Below are 7,121 nucleotides of genomic sequence, written 5' to 3' on the forward strand. Positions count from 1 at the left end.
TGGAGAATTGAAGAAATGGTTGTAGCACTATATTCACTTTGTAAATATTTGATGAATTCACGCAATCTAATGGAATATATTATTTTGAAAGTCCAGTTAGCTTTGTCACTGATTGTTCTACGTTTTGGTGATCCTCATTGCTATGTAGTAAAGGGAAATAGAATCTCAGAGTTTCTGGAAGAAGTAGAGAAACAGATGGCAAAACACACATATGGAGGGCCACCCTGTGCTACTTTCTAAGCTTGCCACTTTTCACATGTCATTGTATTTAAATCTCCTAATAACTCTTTTATGATAGACACAATTAGTTCCATTATACTGATTAGAAAAATGAGGCTCATAGGGCCAGCAGGCGACATGGTGTTTAAGGACACTGGACTCCCACATGGTCCACCACAGTAAAAGTCCCAGACCTGGTAGCTTGATTTCTCACTTTCTTTCTCTCTCCCACTCTCTTTCACTCTGTCCCTTTTTGATCCAATTAAAATAAATAAATAAATGAAAAAATAAATTTAAATAAAATAATTATTAAACAAAAGAAAAACAAGGCTCAGAAATATTAAGTAAATCACCCCAAATCCTAACTAATAAATTAGTAATAAAGGTAAGATTCTAATCCCATACCATTTTAAAGCTAAAGATAACATTTTAAAAAGCACGAGAAAAGTGAATTATGCATGTAAAATGGTTTTATGAAAAGTCGTTATTGAATAGAACATTGAAAATCACCCTCCAGTGGGGATGGCATCACTGCAATCTTTCCCCTCTATTCTTCTCTCGGGATTTTAGGCATGCATGTACATGTGCCCAGAATTATTTTCAAGCTGCCAGGTCAGGCTGAACCATGGTCAGCCATGAGGGAGGCTAGCATTTTAACCACCATGCCACCTGTTGGCCCCAGAACTTCTATTTTTAACCAAATTATGACCCAAATTATGGAAGAGTTAAATCCCATCAAATGAGAATAAAAGTTAAATATAGTCTGGCAGGGAAGACAACCTTTTGAAGGCCAAGTGTTACTCTGATTCATGCAAAGAAGAGGAATTAAAAGGGATGGATTTTAATTTCTTTTTCTGTTAGACTATATTCATTCACTAAGTATTTACTCAGTACCACACAACCATAAAAGCCAGAATGCTATTTTTCTTTTATATTTTGCAACATTAAACAGTGCTGGGCATTTTGTAGTCCCTGATTGATTGGTGGCACATTTTCCTATATTCAGTTTATCAGATGGGTTCAGAAAGTCACCGAGGATATATCAAGCTACTATGGATGCCTTCCAATAGAAGTGAAAGAAACAGAAAATTCTTGACTATTCTAATACATGTGTGTCCAGAACTACACAGCATAGTATATATTTTCTTCATTATAATATCATCATTCATGTGAAATCCAAAGATATAGATTATCTTTCATAATGCATGAACAAAAAAGCTTCTCATCAATAGCACTATCAACTTAGGATGCCAAGTTACGACATGGTATCAAAAACAGCACCACCGGACCAGCAGATGGCATAATAATTATGTCACTGGACTCCCATGTAGTTGATCATGGTTTGAGTCCCAGACCAGTGGCAGGGCATGCGTGTCCAAAGTCCCAAGAGGAGAATGGAGAAGGGACTGTGGCATGGCCATTCCCCTGGGGGATGATTTCACATTTCCTGTCTCTTTGTCTCTCTGGCAAATACATGTGCCCTATAACAAAAAATTTCTCTCTTAAAGAAAAAAAAAAAAAGGCACCATCTCACCATATCATAAGGCCTAGGAAGTTTTGTTAATGTGAGTTACAAAAGAAAGATGAAAAGCACATTATCTCCTGCATCACCACACAACAAAAAAACAGACCTTGGGAAGCTCAGACTTTATAACCTAAACTTCAAAATGTGCTAAACATCACTTTGGTAGAGAGGAGTGTGGACTGCAGTAGCAATGAGTGTGTGTGTGGGGGGGGGGGGCAGGGAGAGGAAGTACTCAAGGGGAAGACAACGGAGGACGAATGTACACAATTTACATGGATTTTATAGCAGACTCTTAGCCCAAGTAAGCAAATAAATTGTTAAATGACAAGAAATTGGCATGAGCTTAAGCAAGTTTCTCAAGCCAGATGACTCAGAATGAAGGAACACTGGTGGGATGAACAGGCAACCCAACCTCAATCAGTTGCAGATTAGCTTGATATTGGCAGGTCTATGGGCTCAGCAAAAAATTTACCTATCTTATGGAAAAGAAGGTGAAATTATACAACTTCCTGAAGACGGTATTGAAAAGTTGACAGTAACAGAGAATTTGTGTTCATTATTATGACTCTCTCCACATTCCCTAAAAACCCATATTGTGTAACCAACTTGCCATTTATGGGACCCACCTCAAGAATTTCATTCCATGTTAGCCATTCACTAGATATCTTGGCAAAGTATTTGGTGATGACAGGAATCTCTACAAAAATTCACAAATATAATGGCCAACACATACTCGGGCTTTTAACCACACTTGGGCAAATATAAATGAAATGATGCCTGCGATGATAACACAGATACTTCACTAATAACTATTATGGGGAAATTACTGAACATTTCATGCTCAGTAAGATAGTAATATTGGTGACACAGGCACGTTAACTGATTGATGTGGTTTTCATGCCATTCTTTGCACTGAAGGTATGATTTAAACTCTTAGGAAGAAGTCCTATGAACAATACTATAATCTAAATTTTAATTAATACTATCAGGCAATTGGTTCTGTTAAGTGCTGGAAGAACTTGCAAATTTGGCTATCAAGACCCAAATAAACACCCTTTGCTCACTGTAGTAGGGAAAAATGGTTGAGGTGGCAGGTGTGATTAGTTTAGTTTGCAAATATAATTTGAACACTTATGCCAGCCAGTATGCTAGGCAAAACATAATTCCTTTCTTCAAAGAGCTTACTATGCAGTGAAGCATCTTGTAATTAGAAGTACAGTAATCATAGCATGTATTTGCAATGCACCTAATAAGTTTTTTTTCTGATATCATGAATTGTGTTTGGCAATTTTCTATGTACCTTTCAAAATTTTTGATTCTAGATACAATTTTGATTAAAAGAGTTAACAAGATGTTCAGTTTACGATGATGTGAAAATAATAAAAACTTTAACCTTGGTTCTTTTTTTTTTTTCAATTTACTAAAGAGCACATTTGTTTACTGGAGAGACATAGCAGCAGGAGGGGGGCAGTGAGAAAACATCCCCAGGAGGGATGACCAAGCAGCAACCCCTTCTTCATTCTCCTTTCAGGATTTTAGGCATGCACACACTTCTGGTGTTTTACAAGCAGCAGGGTCCAAGACTTGCACCACATAGTTGGTTATGTGGCATTCAGCTGCCTTAACCACCATGCCACAAGTCTGGCCCCCTTTAACCATGGTTCTTATTACACAAATGTTTCTGTATACTAGATGGACTTTTAGCTAATAATTCTAAAATGTATTGTGAATATTTAGTGATGATTTACTTTGTTCTGACCTCCAAACCTACCTGGATTATAAATGTTATTGCATGGCTCCTCAGGTAAGTATAGGGTAAATGAAGATTAGCTTCCATGATGCTATTAAAAAAAAGGTAAGTAAGGGGCCAGCAGGTGGCATGGGGATTAAGGAACTGGACTCCCACATACAAGACCACAGTTTGAGCCCCAGACCTGGGGGCTTGAAACACACCAGGTGCATGTGCATGCATGCTTAAAAATCACAGGAAGAGAATGGAGGAGAAAGGACTATGGGATGGCCATCCCCTGTAGGGGCTTATTTCTCTCTTTCCATCTCATTGTCTCTCTCTGTTTCTGGTGAGCACACGTACCCTATGGCAAAAACCTTAAAAAAATGTAAGTAATTATTCTTTTGGTAAAAGGCAGTGTTGTTTTTGTTAAACTGATCAAACATTTATGTAAAGTCATGGTTGGAGATCAGAACCAAATGAACATGATCTCACTCTGGTGCTTGCCATTTGGAAAGACATCAGTTATCACATTAGGCAATCTTGTAGGTTTCAGCTGTGTTGTCTGTACATGTGAAAAGAAAAAAAGAAGATTCCTCACACTTCTATGCTTTCAACCTGTAAGAGTAAGGCTATAGACCCTAGGAGAGTTTAACTTATTCTCCTTCAGATGACTATTTTGTTTCCAGTCTACTTGTAGTCATTCTCTGAGATGAGCAATAAACACTAAATATTTAAGGATAATGAACATTTAGCTTGAACATCTACTTGCATGACTGCTGCATGGGAAAATTTTCCCACAGCTGCTCTGTGGTACCAATATCTGTGACTGGACATCCCACAGAGAAATATAAAGATTCCCAAAGGACAAAATTAAGTGTAGAGAACATCTGACCTCAATTATAGGCGTTAATATACGAAATGCATAACACATGGTCCACAACTCAAAAGCAGTGATCTCGAGGTACCAGCAGGGAGAGGATAGTAGCAATTCAGTTGGACATTTGTATTTCAGTGGCTCCAGAACTGGAAGTCCTCATGCGAGATCTATTAGAAACTCAATCCATCTTTAGTAATGATTCTGAAAATTTGAATTTAATCTTCATTTGGTATCTAACAAATAATAATTTCTCACACACATACAATGTCCTTGTTTCTGGAAAATGAAAGTTGCCTATAAGCAAAATATTAAAGCAAGAATCATTTTGGAGTTGTATAGCTAATTACAAACTATTCTTCGCATTTAGTGTTTACCCTCAAAAAGGTCAAAGAAAATGTAATGGTCTTGGCTATCTCCCTGATTTATTTGATATTATCTAAATATACACAACTTTTAAGCATCTACTTTTTTGAAAATTCAATTTTATTACCTTTTCTCAGAAGAACAATAAGTAGCAAAATGATATTTTGAGTAATGAAAACTCAGCATATTGAAGTCTAGTTATATCAATTTTAAATTATGTGTTCTACAACTATTATAATTGGTTATTAGGAATTAAATATGTATATGCATCACAGAAGTTTACATGCATATTTTTAACATATACATCTAGTGAATCAATTTTCTCAGTGCATCAAATTAAGAACTTACATTCAAATTCTTAGAAATTATAAGATTAAGATAATATCTACAGAAGATTTTTTTGAGCCAATTAAACAAGATCTGACAAATAATGGTATCACAATAACTGATAGATGTATGACTAGATACACAATTAAATTAATGAAGATAACGCTTTCTAGGGTGGAAGGGCACTAGCACTGGGGAAACTCATGAATGTAGACATGTAACTGCTGGTGTAACTCTGTCCAATGATGGGAAGATTTTCCAGTGGAGACAGCAGCAGGTGTAATAAAATATATTTGTATATTCGTGTAAGCTGTTTTTAAAAGAAACTACCTACATAATCACTTGGTACTAATTCCAAATCATAAAATAATTAAAGACATTTTAAGCAGCTGGAGGTATGCCACTGTTTCCTCATTTCACTTGGTTTTATTTATGTAAGAACTGTACCTCAGTACGGTAATTCAAAAAGCATTTTAGCACTTTTATTGCTGTAATTGACTGGTAGGGTAAGGAAGCTTTAGTCAATACTCTGAAAGAGGCCTATCACTTCATAGTTACTCAAAAAATAAGCACTCTTCTATAGTTTCTCAGATATATGGCATAGATAAATATTTAATTAATTATCAGAAATTGAGAGAAGTTTGTAAAAGGATGAAGTTATTTTAAAATTGGAGAATTCAGTGCCGGCAGGTGGTGTGGTACTTAAGGTACTGGGCTCCAACATGGCCAACTGTGGTTCAAGTCCTGGACCTGGTGGCTTGCTTTCTCATTCCCCCGCTACCCCCCCCCACCCGGTTAAAAAAATAATAATGATGAGAGAAAATTAAGTAAAAAATCTTTAAAGAAATAAAATAATAAAATTGGAAAATTCTCTATAGATTTTCACTTAGTACATTTGTTCTTAAGCAATAAGGAGGAAGCTACGTTAACTGCAAACGTTTCATATTATCAATCATATTTAAGGAGGTAAAAAATGTAAGAAAGAAGGCCACAACAAATCTAATGTTTGTTTTTAGTTGTCAATTGTCAGTCTTTGAGGGACACAGAGATGAAAAAAGATAGAATAAATCCCTGATCTTGGTTATTATGGACGGTGAGGAACAGCTGGATGAGACTTAAATGTCTAAAAGTCATCATGTCAAAATCTTTAAGGTGATAATGTCAGAGTCTGGAAATGCTTTCCTGAAATACAGTGGATGACTGTGAGTCATTGAAATAGACAGGAAAAACCCAAATTACATATGAAAGGATTACAGGGAACCAAGTCCCCAATCAGGTTGCTCGAGTTCCTGGCAGCAAGGAACCCAGAGTTACAATTTGGCCTTAAAAGTGTTCACACCCTTTAGATGATTGCAGACTAATTATGTTCTTAAAACCAGAGAGAATAGCTACCCTATAGGTTCTGATTTAAATGGATGCCTTGATGATGATCCTGGTACATGGGGTACAGAGCCCCCTTAATAGAAGTCTGTTAGGAGGATCAGCTGGGAAAATGACCTCTCCTAGTAAATCAAACTTCTTTGGAAGCTGCTTTAAGTCCTTTGCTTGAGTAAACCTCAAAACTGAAGGTGCAGCTTAGACATCTGCAAGTACACATGACATTGGAACACATATTTCAAAACCATATTACTCTTCTCAGATCACCTGGAAAAGAAATCACTTTCTTGTTTTTGTTTTGGGATAGAGACCTAAACTCAGAGAAGGCCATAATCAAATGAACATTAAGGCACGGTCCTTGAACTTGAGCATTCATCAGAATCACCTGGAAAACTTGCTTCAACACAGAGTGTTGGGCCTGCCTGCGGAGTTTCTAAATCAGTAGGCCTAGGGATGGCCAGAGAATTTGTGTTTCTAACCTGTTTCCAGGTGATGCTGTGCTGCTGGCTTTAGACCAGTTTGAGAACTAGGGCTTTAAGGAATATCACACAAAGGATATGTAACTTCCTCACAAAACTATGATTTGTCCTCAATGGAATCTAATCAGTAGGTTTACATGCAGTTAAAATTAAAAAATGAGCAATGACCACAACTGTTAATTTGGAACAGTCAAACTAACCTCACAAAAGATTCTTCCAACG

This window comes from Tupaia chinensis, unplaced genomic scaffold, assembly GCF_000334495.1.
Source record: "Tupaia chinensis unplaced genomic scaffold, TupChi_1.0 Scaffold000528_1, whole genome shotgun sequence".
Classification (NCBI taxonomy): Eukaryota; Metazoa; Chordata; class Mammalia; order Scandentia; family Tupaiidae; genus Tupaia; species Tupaia belangeri.